Source organism: Carcharodon carcharias, chromosome 6 (assembly GCF_017639515.1).
Source record: "Carcharodon carcharias isolate sCarCar2 chromosome 6, sCarCar2.pri, whole genome shotgun sequence".
NCBI lineage: Eukaryota > Metazoa > Chordata > Chondrichthyes > Lamniformes > Lamnidae > Carcharodon > Carcharodon carcharias.
In genome coordinates, this window is record NC_054472.1 from 115,796,743 (window position 1) to 115,814,172 (window position 17,430).

General features: G+C 41.0%; 1 protein-coding gene across 5 annotated transcripts in view; it reads right to left on the bottom strand.

Annotated features, from left to right (window-relative positions):
- The window catches only part of efr3a (EFR3 homolog A (S. cerevisiae)), a 255,404-nt gene that overhangs the window by 216,114 nt on the left and 21,860 nt on the right, over positions 1-17,430 (bottom strand). The window contains exon 3 of one of the 5 annotated variants that reach the window (XM_041189695.1): positions 13,855-14,055. The exons of the other annotated variants lie outside the window; for them this stretch is intronic. The gene's annotated coding sequence lies outside the window, so the exon portion shown is untranslated. The remainder of the gene's footprint in view (positions 1-13,854; positions 14,056-17,430) is intronic. 5 annotated transcript variants of the gene reach the window in all.

A 17,430-nucleotide genomic window follows, 5' to 3' on the forward strand; every position in this document is an offset into this window, starting at 1 on the left:
AGAAACTTTGACAAAAATAAAAGCAAATAGACTCAGAGGAAACCTACTGACACGAGTAGGGAATTGGTTAAGAGGCAAGGTCAACAAGCATGCACTCCAATTCATAAGGACAGTGGTGTCCTCCAGTGGTCTCTGTACTGGGGCCCTCAGCTTTTCACGATATGTATAAATACCTGGATGAAGGAATGGAGAACTATATATCAGGTTTGCTGATGGCACCTAATTAGATGATACAGAGCTGGGAATCTACTGAACACAGCCAGCAGTGATATGAATTTGGTGAGAGCTGTAAATAATGGATAAATAAAATCGTTATCGACCTGAAGTTTAACACTTTTCTTACTGTGCTTAAAAACTGCAAATCAGCGACAGTTAAAAATTAATCAGCTGTAAGTGGTTACTTGACTTGATGCTAACTTGCAACTGACTGTTGATTGACTAGTTGTAACTTGGGCATTTCTAAAAAGTTCAATTATTTACTGCATATATTACTGAGTTAGAAAGTCACATGTTCAAGTGTGTCAGTGAAACAAAGACAGGTGGCATTGCAAGCAGTGTAGATAGAAGCATGAAATTACAAAGCGATATTTGAGAGATTAAATGTCATAGAGTCAGAGGTCTACAGCACAGGAAAAGGCCCTTCAGCCCATCGAGTCTTTGCAGGTCAAACAAGTACCTAACAATTCTAATCCCATTTTCCAGCACTAACTAGGCCCATAGCCTTGTATGCCATGGCATCGCAAGTGCACATCCAAATACTTCTTAAATGTTATGAGGGTTTCTGCCTCTACCACCCTTTCAGACAGTGAGTTCCAGGTTCCCACCATCTGCTGGGTGAAAAATGTTTTCCTCTCATCCCCTCTTAACCTCCTGCCCCTTATCTTAAATCTATGCCCCCTGGTTATTGATCCCTCCACCAAGGGGAAAGTTCCTTCCTGTCTACCCTATCTATGCCCCTCAATTTTATACATCGCAATCATATCCCCCCTCAACCTCCTCTGCTCCAGGGAAAATAACCCCAGTCTATCCAATCTCTCCTCAGCACAAACTCTCCAGCCCAAGCAACACCCTGGTAAATCTCATCTGCACTCTCTCTAGTGCAATCACATCCTTCCTACAATGTGGATTCCAGAACTGCACGCAATTCTCTAGCTGTGGCCTAATCAGCGTTTTATACAGTTCCAGCATAACCTCCCTGCTCTTATATTCTATGCTTCGGCCAATAAAGGCAAGTATCCAATATGCTTTCTTAACTACCTTATCTACTTGTCCCACCACCTTAAGAGACTGGTGGGCATGCACACCAAGGTCCCCCTGGTCCTCGGTACTTCCCAGAGTCCTACCATTCATCGTGTATCCCCATGCCTTGTTTGTCCTGCCCAAGTGCATCACCTCATACTTATCCAGATTAAATTCTATTTGCCACTGATCAGCCCATCAGACCAGCTCGTCTACATCCTCCCGTAATCTAAGGCTATCCTCCTCGCTATTTACCACCCCACCAATTTTCGTGTCATCCGCGAACTTACTGATCAACCCTCCTACATTCAAGTCTAAATTGTTTATATATACCACAAACAGCAAGGGGCCCAACACGAAGCCCTGTGGAACCCCACTGGACACAAGCATCCAGTCACAAAAACACCCCTCGACCATCACCCTCTGCTCCCTGCCACTCAGCCAATTCTGGGTCCAATTTGCCAAACTGCCTTGGACCCCATGGGCTCTTACCTTCATTATCAGTCTCCCATGTGGGACCTTATCAAAAGCCTTGCTGAAGTCCAAGTAGACTACGTCCAAAGCATTGCCCTCATCTAAACACCTGGTCACCTCTTCGAAAAATTCAATCAAATTGGTCAGACATGACCTCCCCTTAATAAAACCATGCTGATTGTCCTTGATTTAATCCCTGCCTCCCCAGGTGTGGACTGATTCTGTCCCTCAGAATTGCTTCCAATAGTTTCCCTACCACTGAGGTTAAACTGACTGGCCTGTAGTTCCCTGGTTTATCCCTTCCTCCTTTCTTGAATAGCAGTACCACTTTGGCTGTCCTCCAGTCCTCTGGCACCTCTCCTGTGGCCAGAAAGTTATTGAAAATTTTTGCCAGCACCTCATCTCCTCCTTTACCCCACTCAACAGCCTGGGATACATTTCATCCGGGCCTAGAGATTTATCTACTTTTAAGCCTGCCAGACCACTTAGAACCTCCTCCCTTTTTATGCTAATTTCTTCAATTATATTACAGTCCTTCTGTCTGATTTCCATACCCAGGTCATCCCTCTCACTTGTGAACACCGACAAAAAGTATTCATTTAGAACCCTACCTACGTCTTCCAGCTCCAGACACAAATTACCACTATGGTCCTTACTGAGTCCTACTCTTTTCCAAGTTCTCTTACTCTTAATGTACTTGTAAAATAGTTTTGGATTTTCCTTTATTTTACCTGCCAATGTGTTTTCATGCCCCCTTTTTGCTCTCCTAATTTCCTTTTTAAGTTCCCCCTACACATTCCATACTCCTCTAGGCTTCCACTGTTTTGAGCCCTCGGTATCTGCCATAAGCCTCCCTTTTTCTCTTTATCTAATCCTGTATATCCCTCAGCATCCAGGATTTGTTGGTCCCACCCTTTATCTTTACTGGGATATGTTGGCCCTGTACTCTCCCTATTTCCTTAAGTGAATGGGCTAAACTGCAGCAAATGGATTTCAAAGTAGGAAAATGTGAGGTCATATACTATCGACCTAAAAAGGATAGAACACAGTACTTTCTAAATGGTGAAGCTAGAAACAGTAGAGGTCCAGGTACTTGGGGGTCCATGCATCACAGAATGGTTACAGCACAGGAAGCCATTCAGCCCCTCATGTCTGCGAAGGACATCCGGTTTCCTGATGAATGACTTGGTTGAACCTGCCTCCTCCACACTTTCAGGCAGTGCATTCCAGATCGCAACCGCTCATTGCATGGAAGGTTTTCCTCACATATCCAGTTTTTCTCTATTTACTCTGGACAGACCCTTCATGATTTTGAATACCTCCATCAAGTCTCCTCTCAACCTTCTCTTCTCCATGGAAAACAGTCCCAACTTCTCCATTCTGTCTACATATCTGAAGATCCCCATCCCTGGAACCATTTTCATGAATCTTTCCTGCATTCTCTCTAGTGCCATTAGATCTTTCCTAAAACAGGGTGCCTAGAACTGGACACAATACTCCAGTTGAGGCCAAACCAGTGTTCCATACAAGTTTAAGGTAACCTCCTTGCTTTTGTACTCTATACCCCTATTAATAAAGCCTAGGATGCTTTATGTTTTAATAAACCCTCTCTCAACCTGTCTTGCCAACCACAATGACTTATGCCCAGATCTTTCTGCTCTTATACCCACTGTAGAATTGTACCTTTAATTTTATATCGTCCCTATGTTCTTCCTACGAAAATGAATCACTTCATACTCCATCATGTTAAATTTCATCAGCCATTTGTCAACCCATTCGCCACTGACGTTAAACTGACTGGCCTGTATTTGCTGGGCTTACCTTCACACTTTTTTTGAACATTTGCAAATCTACAGTCCTCTGGCACCAATCCTGAGTCTAAGGAAGAGTGGTACATTATGGCCAGCGGATCTGCAATTTTCATTCTCACTTCCCTCAGTATCTTTGGATGCATCTCATCTGCTCCTGATGCCTTGTCAGCTTCAAGTATTATCAGCCTATCCAGTACCTCCTCATCAATATTAAACCCTTCAAGTGTTTGTATTACTTCTTCTTTCACCATGACCTGCACAGTATTTTCTTCCTTGGTAAAGGCAAGAAATGCAACAAATTCTTTAATACCCCAGCTAAGCCCCCTACCTCCATGTGCAAATCTCCTTTTTGGTTCCACTCCTTCTTTTACCACCTTTTTACTATTTATATGCATATGGAAGGCATTTGGATTCCCTTTTATGTTAGTTGCCAGTCTCGTTTCATACTCTCTCTTTGCTTTTCTTTTTTGCTTTCTCACTTCCCCTCTGAACCTTCTATATTCAGCCTGGTTCTCCAATGTATTATCCACCTGGTATTTGTCAAAGCACACTTTTACTTCATCTTAATCTCTATCTTTTTCTTCATTCGGATCTCTCTGGGTTTGTTTGCCTTGTTCCTCTTCTTGGAGATATACCTTGACTGTGCCCAAACTACCTTCTCTTTAAAAGGTAGCCCATTTTGCCTCCCAACCTTTGATTCCAAATTATCTGGCCTCGATCTATTTTTTTCCTCCAGTTAATTATTCTGATTTAGATTTTTCCTTGTCCTTTTCCATAGCCAACCAAAACCTTATGATACAGTGATCACTGTTCCCTAAACATTCCTCTACTAACACTGGCCTACCTCACTCCCAATAATCAGGCCTAGCAACACTGCCTTTCTCAGTGCAGCGGAAACACTGTGGAAAATTTTCCTGAACACACTCTTGGAACTCTTGCTGCTCTCTGCCCTTTACACTACTACTATCCCAAACTATATTCGGATAATCATAAGTCCCCCATTCTAACTACCCTATAATTCTTGCACCTCTCTGCAATTTCCTTGCAAATTTGTTCCTCTATGTCTTTCCCACTAGTTGATGGCTATAGACTACACTGAACAATGTAATTTCACTTTTATTCCTTAGCTCCAGCCAAATAGGTTCTGTCCCTGGACCCACTGCGATATCCTCTCTCTCCAGGACTGTAAGGTTCTTCTTAATCAATACTTGCACCCCTCCCACTTTCCTGAACACCCTGTATCTAGGGATATTTAAATAGCCAGTCCTGCACTTCTTTGAGCTAGGTTTCTGTTATAGGCACAACATATTCCCACATAGCAATCTGCTGCTGTAACTCACCGATCTTATTTACCACTCTGCATATTCACATACTTGCAGTAACCCTAATTTAAACTTTATTACTTTCTCCCTCTGAACCCACCCAATACATTATTAATTCCTACACTAGCGCTGTCTCTCCCAGTATTCTGGTTCCCACACTCCTGCCAAGTTAGTTCAAATCCTCCCAACATTACATCATTAAAATGTCATAGGCAGGTACAGGGGTAGAAGTTATGTTACAGCTTTACAAAGCCCTGGTCAGGCCACACCTGGAGTACTGTGAGTAGTGTAGCTTCAGCAGAATGATACCAGGTCTCCAAGGGTTAAATTAGAAGGGTAGAATACACAAACTAGGGTTGCATTCCCTTGAATTTATAAGGTGATTTGATCCAAGTGTTTTTTTAAAGCTATTAATAGGCAATAGATAGGGCAGATAAAGAAAGTTTGTGTTCATTTGTGCTGTAACCCTAGGGGAAGCACCTCCTGCACACATGTAGATAGAGTGTCAGTTGCAGTGAATTAGTCGGTGACTATCATTTGCAACTAGACAGGCATCCTAAATAAAGTTTTGAGATGCAAACTGAAGCCTGGTATTAGGGAATAAATTAAAACAGGATCATGTTAGAATTGGCTTTTCCCTAAATATGCTGTTCATTTGTCAGTCATTATTAAAAATTCTCAGAGATACTTTGGTGTATTGCTTTTTTAAAATGGGATTTATTGCAGAAGCATCAAAATGCATGAGCTTACTCCATCTTGCATTATTTAACAAATTTCACAGTTTTCTACAAATAAATGTACAATTTGGTAAGTAAATAACTAATACTTAAATTTTAAAAAATAATCACGTAGCTTGGAGTTCAAAATCACTACTCTGATTAAGAACCCAACTGTAAGCTACCAACTGAGCTAGCTGGGAACTGCCTCCACAAAGCCTTTCCAACTTGCTTCGGAAGACTGGTTCAGAATCATGAATTCCACTTCATATATCTGCAATGCATTTGTTTTTACCATTCATTCATAGGACGTGGGTGCCGTTGGCTAGGCCAGTATTTATTGTTCATCCCTAACTGCCCTGGAGGTGGTGGTGGTGACCTGCCTTTTTAGACCGCTGCAGTCCATGTGGTGTAGAAACACCCACAGTGCTGTCAGGAATGCAGGTCCAGGATTCTGACCCAGTGACAGTGAAGGAACAGCAATATAGTTCCAAGTCAGGATGGGAGATACTTGGAGGGGAACTTGCTGATGGTGGTGTTCCCATGCATCTGCTGCCCTTCCTTCAAAGTTGATAGAGGTCACAGGTTTGGGAGGTGCTGTCGAAGGAGCCTTGGAGAGTTGTTGCAGTGCATCTTGTAGACGGTACACAATGCTACCATTTTGCATCGGTGGTGGGACAAGTGAATGCTTATTGTGGTGGATGGGGTGCCAATCAAGCAGGCTGCTTTGTCCTGGGTGGTGTCAAGCTTCTAGTGTTGTTGGAGCTGCACTCAACTAGGCAAGTGAAGAGTATTCAATCACACTCCTGACTTGTGCCATGTATATGCTGGACAGGCTTTAAGAATCAGGTCGTCAGTAACTCTCCGCAGAACTCCCAGCCTCTGACCTGCTCTTGTAGCCACAGTATTTATATCCCTGGTCTTGTCCAGTTCAGTTTCTGGTCAATGGTAACCCCCAAGATGTTGATAATGGGGTATTCAGCAATGGCAATGCCTTTGAATATCAAGTAGCGATGGTTATGATTCTTTCTTATTGAAGATGGTCATTGTCTGGCACTTGTGTAGTGTCAATGTTACTTGCCACTTATCAGCCCAAGCCTTACTATTGTCCAAGTCTTGCTACATATGGACTGCTTCAGTATATGAGGAATTGCAAATGGTGCTGAACATTGTGCAATCATCAGAAAACATCCCCACTTCTGAGATTACGATGGCAGAAAGGTTATTGATTAAACAGCTGAAAATGGTTGGGGCCTAGGACACGACCCTGAGGAACACCTGCAGTGATGTCCCAGGACTAAGATGATTGACCTACAAAAACCACAAACACCTTTCCTTGTGCTAGGTATGACTCCAACCAGTGAAAGGTTTTTCCCTGATTTCCATTGACTCCAGCTTTGAGGGCTCCTTGATGTCACACTCAGTCAAATGTTGCCTTGATGTCAAGGACAATCACTCTTACCTCACCTCTTGAGTTCAGCTCTTTTTTCCATGTTTGAACTAAGGCTGTAATGAGGTCAGGAGCTGAGTGGCCCTGGCAGAATCCAGAGCCAGTGAGCAGGTTATTGCTGAGTAAGTGCCACTTGATTGCACTGCCAATGACACTTTCCATCTCTTTGCTGATGATCCAGAGTAGATTGATGAGGCAATAATTGGCTACATTGGATTTGTCCTGCTTTTTGGTGTCAGGACATACCTGGGCAATTTTCACATCAATCGTGTAGATACCAGTGTTATAGCTGTTTTGGAAGAGCTTGGCTAGGGGCTCAGCTAGTTCTGGAGCACTGGTCTTCAGTACTATTGCTGGAATGTTGTCAGGGCCCATAGCCTTTGCAGTATCCAGTTCCTTCAGCCATTTCTCGACATCACATGGATCAGGCCAAATTGGCAGAAGACCAACATCTGTGATGCTGGGGACCTCAGGAGGAGGCCGAGATGGATCATCCACCCGGCACTTCTGGCTGAAGATGGCTGCAAATGCTTCAGCCTTGCCTTGCATTGCAAATCCAACAGGTTTATCCCCATAATAAAACAGAAATCGAAAGTAGGATTTGATGTTCTGCAGCTGTGCCCACACAACTGATGCACCTGGCGCCAAACAACATGGCATCATGATCAGTTGCACATGTGCCAGTGGCCAGTGTGGACTGAGTGCGCATGAGCAACCGTTCCTGACACCTTTCTGGTCAGCAGCAGGAATTAGAGTGATAGAGAAACCATTTCTGCCGACTAGGGAATCTAGGATTACCAGGCACAGTTTAAAACCTAAAGCCAGACCCCTCAGGAATGAAATTTGGAAACATTTCCACACACAAAGATTAACTGAAGTTTGGAACTTTCTTCTGCAAATGGCAACTGATGCTAGATCAATTGTTCATTTAATATTAGATATTAGATTATTAACCAAGGTATTAAAGGATACGGAGCAATGGCAAATATGGAATTGTAATGTAGATCAGCTATGCTCATTAAATGGTGGAGCAGGCTTGAGGGGCTAAATGGCTTTGGATTGTTCATCGAACTGAACATTAGCTCTACTTCTCTCCACGGATGTTGCCTGAGCAGCTGAGTGTTTCCAACACTTTGTTTTTACTCTGTTTCTAACAAAGTATATAATCAGAAGGATATCTGCTGACAGAGGGCTGTGCAAATCCACTTCACAGTGCAGGAATAGAAATTTGGTGCAGAAGGGAAAAGAGGTGCTAAGTGATTTAAAGCAATGTTTAACACTAAATGTATAAACAAACACATCGGAGGAAATTGAAAAGGTGATATCATAATCAACACAGAGCAGCAAGAGAACCCAGGAAATTAAGAAAGATATCTAGATATCCGCCTGGCTGTTTAGTAATGCTAGTGGTTAATATTAAGCTTGACTAGTAAGGATTTAATATTAGTGCAATTCAAAAGGAAAAATGAGCCAAGTGATTAAATTCTAATTGCATTTAAGGACACTAATAACTGAAATAGTCAAGTAATTAATCACTAATTAATTAATCAAGCTAAATCCACCTACTCGATAAATCTAAATCGCAAGTGGCCAATTAATCCAAAAAAATCAACTACATAAAATCAAACACCAACCAAAAATAAAATAGCCAATAAAAAAGCAAACAAAACAAACTACATGACAGTAGAAGAGAGATTTAGAAATTAAAAGAGAATAGAAGAGACGTTGGAACAGTGGAGCAACATGGGTAAAGACAAGCAGAGTGGGACAGAAAGAGAGAGTTTAACAAATTGGGCATCAGCAAATAAGGTCACTGCAGGAAGTAGAAGTAAAAAAAAATGAAAGTGAATGTCCTTTTGCTACATGCATAAAACATGTGCAATAAGATAGATGAATTAAGGACACAAATAGAAATAAATGGTTTAGGTTTAATCGCCACGACAGAGATATGATTGCAAGATGATAAAAGTTGGGAAATAAACATTCCAGGGTATACAATATTTCAGAAAGACAGACAAAATGGCAAAGGAGAACGAGTATCCCTAATAGTTAAGGATGTCATAAGGACATGAGTGAAAAAGGACCGGTCTCAGGAGATCATGAAGTAGAATAAGTATGGGTGGAAATTAGGTAAAGCTAGAGTCAAAAAATACAGATAGGAGTAGGTTATAAGTCCCCTAACAGCAGTTGTACCACTCGACAGAGAATTAAACAAGAAATTGGGAGCATCTAACAAAGGCAATTTAATAATTGTGAGGACTTTAATCTTTATATAGGCCAGGACAATCAAATTGGCAAGGGTCGTCTAGGAGATGAGTTTGTGAAATGTTTTCATGATTGTTTCCAGGAGCAATAGGTTGTGGAACTGACTCTTAGATCTAGAATTGTGTAATGAGGCAGGGTTAATTAGTAATGTCACAGTAAAAGATCCACTGGCAAATAGTGATCAGAATACCACTGAGTACCAGTGAACTCTAAGTTAAGTTTGAAAGCAACATGCTCCATTTACAAATCTTAAACTTAAACAAAGCCATTACATAGTTGTGAGGGGAGAACTGCCTAAAACTGATTGGGTAAATAGACTAAAATGAACAGCGGAAAACATTTAAAGGAACAACGTTCAACAAAAATACATTCCATGTAACAAAAACGCAGCCAGAAAGACCCATCCGAGGTTCACTCAGGAAGTTAAGGATAGTATTAGATTAAAAGGAAGCTTAGAATGTTGCAAAAAACAGTAGCAAATCTGAAGATTGGGAGTTTTAGAAACCAAAGGCCCACCAAGAAGTTGATAAAAGGGGAAAAAATTGGAATATGAGTATAAACTAACCAGAAATATGAAAACAGATTGTAAGAGCTTTGATAAGTATATGAAAACAAAGAGGGTAGCTAAAGTAAATATTGTTCCCTTAGAAGCAGAGACAGGAGAAATTATCATGGGAAATGAGAAAATGGCAGAATCAATGAACAGTTATTTTGTGACTGTCTTCACAATAGAAGACAACAAATTACATAACAGAAATAAAGGATAACCCAAGAGAGAAAAAGAGTGAGGAAGGTAAGGTAATTAATATCAGAGTAGTAGTATTGGAGAAACATAAGGGACTAAAAGATAGAAAGCAGGGATTAGGTATAAAGGGTAGTCATTCAGATTGGAGGGAGCCAGAAAGCAGTGCTCTACAAGATTTGGTGCTGCGACCACTGTTATACATAACTTACATTCATGATTTGGACTTGGTTAAAAGTTATCCAATTATCAAAACATGTAGATGATACCAAACTTTTGAGGGGGGTAGGGTAGAGTGAGATGGTGTTACAAAGTTTGTAGATGAGCCGTTAAATAGTAATTGAACTACAACATGAATAAGTGTGAGGGTGATGCACTTTGGTAGGAAAAACTGAAACATTACCTACATGTTAGAGAATTAATTTATGGCTTCCTGAAACTTTGGGCCGTAACTGCCTTGGAGTGGCAATCCGTGTCGGATTACCACTCCGTGCCCAATTACTTACACTAAATTTCTTCCGTGCCTGTCTTGCCCAACTTTCTGACTCAGGCCGGTTGAGATTCAGGTAGTGCAGCTGTCCAAGGCCCAGCATTACAGTCCAACAGAGATAGCTTGAAGAACGACATGCCCCTTTTGTTACAGCACTAGCTGCCATCAACCGGGTAAGTTAAAGGTCCCATTGAAATTGACAAGCCAGGGAGAAGAGAAGTGTGTAAGGCAAGCCGATAGGATTTGGGAGTTTGGGGGGGGGCGGGGGGTGGTGGATGGATGGGCGGATGGAGGGGAGAAACTGGAGGTCGGGGGTTGGGTGCGGGCAATTGGGTCAAAGCTGCAGGGGTTGAGGAGCCCAAACCGGTGCTGGGGAGCTCAGAAGTTTCAGCCCTTTGTTTTTCCAAACTGTGTATGTTTATCATGCACCATTGTAATCTTCTTTTTCCAGTACCCCATTGTTGATTTATAGTCTTATATGCTAATTTCTTTCAGGCAAATAATTAGAAATAAACTGAAAACAAATGCATACAAGGCCTAAAGATAATAAAACTAAGTACAAAATATGAGAACTTGTATTTATCCTGGGGCTCTAGAAGGTGCTATATGTCTCAAAATGCCTCACAACCAACCAATCAGTTGAAGTTTAATGTGGAGAACCCAGCTCCCTAACCTCTACTTGAGAAACTCCTGTGCTCCAGCAATCCAATTTAATTGCTTCCTGACCTGGCATTCGATTTGATTTTAAAGTCTTACTCATAATGTCCAGTGTTGTTACACTTGGGTACTTAAGTCCAAATGTCACATTCAAGTCAAAACAATAGGTATAGAAGATTGGGGGATAACAAAGAAAAGACCTGTAACCATGTAGCACCTTTCACAACTTCAGAACATCCCAAAGCACTTTAAAGCCAATTTGCCTGAAGAAAAGTTCTCCTAGCAGCAATGAGAATATGTCCAGAGATTGAGTGCTGTTGTTTTGGGGATGAATATTGCCTACATTACCTGAAGAAGTCCCCAGTGTAAGGGGATTACTCTTGGCATTTAATTGCGTTAACATTCAAAGGGATTATGTTCAATTATAGTCAACATTTAATTATGATAACATTCCATCTTGTAACTACCAGGAATCATGTTAACATCTCATTTTGTAAGTACTGAGACCGCTAAGGATTCTTTATAGTGATTACTTTTATGCATTTTAAACTGTTTAGTTTTATATGTTTTAGACTGTTCATATTAGCATAACAAACTCAGGTTAACTGTCTACAATTGCTAAAGTCTGATTGCAAACCTTGTTAACTCCTGAACTTAATTGTATTATCAAGAAGCTATGTAGACTTTTCTTGAAATGTAACCATTAGATAGTCAGGACTAACTCAATTACAGCAAGAACAAATCACATCACAGCACCTCTGGGCCAGGACTAATGTAATCATATCAAGTCTGACTCATGTCACACTAAGGAGACCCAGGCACTAGAAATGTAATAAAAGGAGTGAGGAAAAACCCTTGCCACAGCACAGAAGGAAGCCATGGCAAAAGGCAGCCTCAAGGACTGTAAAACTACAAGCAAGAGAAGACGACGTGACAAGTCCTAGCATGTTCCACTGTCCATGGTCAAAACAGGAAGTAAAGCCTGTAAACTACTGCCTGGTTTGTTAAGTTTTACACTGAATAAATTCGCCCCAATTGCCACAAATTATTAAGTCCCTCTGTCAACTTTATTAAGTCAATGAATCTTTACACGTGCTCTTTGAATAGTGCCATGGAATCTTTTACCTCCACCAGAGGAGCAGACATGGGCTATGATTAATGCCTCATTTGAAAGATGGCATCTACGACAATGCAGCCCTCTCACAGCACTGCAATGAAATGAGACCTAAAACTAAAACTTGGACTTAAACAGCAACAGCGTTACCACAGCTGATAGGAACATGGGAAAGCTTGGAGGAGAGAATATGCTGAAGGTGAAGCAAGGGAAAAGAGGTGTGGAAAGTAGGAAAATTATTTAATGAGATGTATGGCATCCAAATTAGAAGGCCCCAGTTTTTCTAACATTGAAAAGGCTTTGATGTTTTAAAAACTACCCAAATCCTGATTTTGTTCACTTTGAATACGACTGCTTTAAAAAAAATACATCTGAATTATAATAGTTTGTATAAAACAGTGAAGAGGTTGGGGATTTCAAGTTTTATGTGTCTATTTAAAAAGTTAATAGATGTGTACCAGCAACATTTCCTCATTTCTGAACAGGCACTGATTTCTCCAAGTTTTGTCCCGATTAGGTGTTACTAATATTAGCAAAACTTAACACCTTCTAATACAACACCATCTAAAAACGTAACAAGTGTGGCAAATATACATGGCCACTTTATAATGATACTGGCCTGAGTTTCCTTGCTATTTGCAGCACTTTGGGGGTTGCTGGAAAGTCATTTGAAATTAATTGTTTTTTTAAATGAGAAAACTCATGGAAAAACTCTTTGATGTTCTCTCCTTTTAAGAGGTTCTCTCAGCACTGCTTGATCCTGGAGCTGTTCTGTGATTCACTACTTAGCTGAAACTAGCCTTATTTACATTCAGCTGCCTTTGAGCTAATGGAGCTGAGCATGGGATTTTTCTGGACTTGCCCAGTTAATACATTCAAAAGTAAGCCACACCTGTGGAGGTGAAGTGTAGCAACTGTCAATCATTTGTTAAAGGTCGAATGAGGAGCTCCTGTAACAGAAAGGCTTGAAATTTGTAATTGAAGATTTTTAAAGATAGTAAACATTTGTTTCATGCATTCTACCTATAGGCACCTGGTCTTGCTTCTGACTCGCAGACAGAGTGTGAGGTTTGTCAGCTTGAGATCTAGAATTTTCTGACGTCCTAAGAGATATCCTTATCTCCTGTGCAGTTTGGTCCTCATCATTACCATCCTCCTCCTGTGGTGAACCCACAAGAAAGGGAGAGTAGGTGATAATGGTTGACTATAATCTCTAGGAGGTGAAGGCAGTGGGGGGGACAGGGGGGTTGAAATGTGGAAATACAGCACTTCACAAGGACATCAGGATGACTGTATAGGTGCTCAGTCAGTAACTTGGCACTGGCAGTTAAGACTAGTTTGGTGAGAGTATATAGGGAATAAGAGGATCTTAAAGCAGAGGAGTATTTTAGGATAGTGCAGGGTAGTTTTCCTGTATTGGGAGAACTTGTAGACACAGTGTAGGGTAGGAAAATAGAGGTGCCCTTACACATAGTACGGTGAGAGCATTAATACTACTTTAAGAGGGTGAAGAGCCTGCTGGTGCTCAGTCTTGCAATGAAATAAACTGAGAAGTGCACAGTGTGCTGCCTTACCTTCCTCACTGAGGGACATGGAACCCATGGCACTATTATGCAGCTCTCGGGATGAGGGACTTCACAGTCAAAGCCGCACCCTAGGTCATCTAATGACACCCACATCCAGAAATCAATGTGTCCTGTCTTCAGTGCCCCTCAGCAGGGCTTGGAGGAGTGGAGTAATGTGTACTTCTGGCTTGGTGCCATGCCTGTTGCCCTCTGTCCAAGAGTAATAAACATATTGGCAAGACATGCAGTGAAGTATTGTGAAAGAAACAAAAATGTTAAGCAATGTTCCCACCTTTCCTTCTCATCACCCAGTGGTCTGTTGCAGAACATAGGCTGAGAAGAGCAATTAAAAAGGCTACACAGGAATTTCAGAGATGTGCACTAGTTTTAGACTATAGCTTATACAGGGAAATGCAGATGTGCTTCCGTAGGAAATCAGGATCTCCAGTGGCAGATCCATCACCTCTGAAAAACCATACAACAGCAGTATAAATCACTGAGGGAATTAGGGACTTTCTGTTGGACCAGGCTGACATAGAAGTTATCAATGTATTATAAATGGAATGTTTTGACCAACCATTTTTTTCCCCAATATACAGCTAGTTGATCTTTTGTGGTATTGCATAAGGGCAGTCAAGTACAACATTCAGATCAAAAAGGTTAAATAGTGGAGGATAACTGAACTAGACTAAAATGGTAAAAGGAGGAAAAAGAGGGGAGAGAAAAGATGATGGGATCAGAAGGACAATGAAATTGGCTCTAATCAGCTTCGTGATTGGCAGCAGGAAAGTGGGGTAAATATGCAAATGAGGTTGAGTCATCAAAATGTGTGTGTTTGGGGAAAAACTGTTCAGCAGCAAAGATGGGCTCTAATCCCCAGAAAATGCAGGAAGGGTATTTCCCCTACATGGGGAGTCTAGAACCAGGGGACACAGTCTCAGAATGAGTAGTAGGCCATTTAGGACTGAGATGAGGAGGAATTTGGTCACTCAAGGGTGGTGAATCTCTGGAATTCTCTACCCCAGATGGCAGTGGGGACTCAGTCATGGAGTATGCTCAAGACAGAGATTAACAGTTTTTTTTAGATATTAAAGGCATTAAGGGATACTGGGACAGTGCAGGGAAAATGGCACTGAGGAAGAGATCAACCATAATTTAATTGAATGGTGGAGCAGGCTCGAGGGGTCGAATGGCCTGGTCCTGCTCCTATTTCCTATGCTTCTATGTTCCAAATGATGGGCGATGTGGATAGTGGCGGGGGGAAGCTTAACTGAAGTAGTAATAGGTTCTTAATGTTGGGGTGGAAGGATTTGCTTCATACAGTGAGTACTTCCCAATGGCTTCACTAATAGGGATGCAAAGTGTGGGTTGGACATTCCTTCTACGTGTTTACTTGCATTGGGGGAGGATGCAAACAACTGAAATGAGGGCAACAAAATCATTCTCTCTCACCCTCACTAAGGGAAATCAAATGGGGAGTTATGGTCATCCTCAGTACAAGGGAATGTTAAAGTGAGTTTAGAGTCATAAAGTCACAGTTACGTGCAGCACAGGTGGCAGTCATTCAGCCCATCAGGTCCATGCATTGCAGAGCAATCCCACTCCCCCACTCAATCCCCTTAGCTTTGCAAGCTTATTTCCTTCAAATGCCCATCCAATTTCCTTTTGAAATCATTAGTTGAGTAAGTCTGGGTATAGATTTTAGTGTAACAACTATTTTCAGGTTCATTTCATGTTATATTCATTGTAATAAGCTAACAAGCTCAACTCACCACTTTGTGTTAAAACACTTGTGATAAGAAGCCATTTTGATGTTAACCTTTTACAAGTTAACTCAAAACAGTATTATGGAGCAGTCACTGACATGCAACAGATGATTTCATTAGAAGGAAGTTGTTCAATTATTCGGATAAATAAAGGATAAGCAATTAATAATCAGTAGTTAATTAGAAGTCACAATGTTATTTCTGTATTTCTCCATTAGTGTTTCTTATGAGAGAATTAAAGTGCTGTAGCAGCTGGGCAAGAAATAAGATAAGCCTTAAACTCCCTATCAGGAACACACACTGTCCTTGATTGTTGAGTCACTCTTAATGAATGGGACTCTTGTAAAGACATCAAGACACATTGTCCTAAGTTTAAGCTATGTATGTAATTACATAGAACCAATGATTTTAACTCATCACATGATTGGTCTATATTTGTCAATTAGCCGTTTCCAACAATTTGGCTAAGGTGGGCTTACAACATCTTTTGAGTATAAAAATGAAGGCTTCAAGGAGCTATTTTGTTACCATGTGACCCTCATACTGAGTGACAGAGGGTTATCACTTCGAGTCTTCGGCCTGATCAACCGAGGAAAATTGAGAGAAGTCTTTTTAATTGTTAAAGTTAAGCTTTCTCTTACTGTTAATTGAAACTTCGCATTTTATCTTAACTTGTTACCTTTCTACCTTTTAATCGTTAATAAATCTTTTGAAATTACCATTTCAAGTATTCATTCTTGTTGGACGGTTAAGTCTCGTAGAACCTGATGATTTAATTCACAATTGGAGATTTATTGCAAACAACCTGTACCCCATAAATCATTTAACAAGTTTCTGATTCCATTCTTGTGGATTGTGCATTCCAGGTCATTTGCATTCACAACATTAAAAAAAAAGTTCGTCCTCACATTCCCCCTGCATCTCTTGCCCAAAATCTTAACCCTTAGGCCTTCTACTGCCAGGGGGATACACCCAGGTGAATCCTTTTAATTATTTATAAATAAAGTGTTACAGACAGAGAAGAGATGGTAGGATGGCTCCCCCTTTTCCCAAAACATAACTGACCCAAGGCAGATGTGTTTTACAACTGGTGTTTTAACCCCAAGCGCTGTTCTCATGAATACATAAATGACAGGTATTCTCCTAGCTTTATAAACAGAAGGATAAATGTTATTTCTCAACACTCAATATATTCAACAGCAGCCAATCACACAGACACACACAAACAAGAAAAGGTGATTACAAGAGAGGTAGGTCACTTAGGTCAAAATCGAAAAATTCACCCTCGCACTTGCTTCTTTCGACAAGGCGACTTGAAATATTGCAGGCCTATAATTCCCTTTTGCTCCACTGAAGAGGTTGGAGGTTTAAGAAGACAGATTTGCAGTGGCTTACTTCTTGCAGTAGCGGGTTTCTCTGGCTTCAAGGTGCAGTTGAATCCCTGCAGTGAAAACCTGGTTTGATTCCTCAAATAGTTAGGTAAAGGCCAACCCAAATTCTCTGCCTTCTGATTGATTTTAGGCAGGGTCCTGTTCCTCTGATGGTCTAGAACTACTTTTCATTTTTTCCATCTGCTCCTCCCCAAAATTTATCTTAAGTGTCCTTTATCAGAAGCACGGTTTCTGTTATGTGACCATAGCATCTATCTTTCATCATCCTCACAAATAATCTCTGGGACTTGGCCATTGACATACAATGGTGTTAGATCATCCATTTACATATCCTTGATAGAATAAGATTCTTATTGCACCCATTCTTTGGAATTCCACTCCAAATCCAAGAAGTCTGCAAGTTCATCGTGAAATAGCTTCTGTAAGTA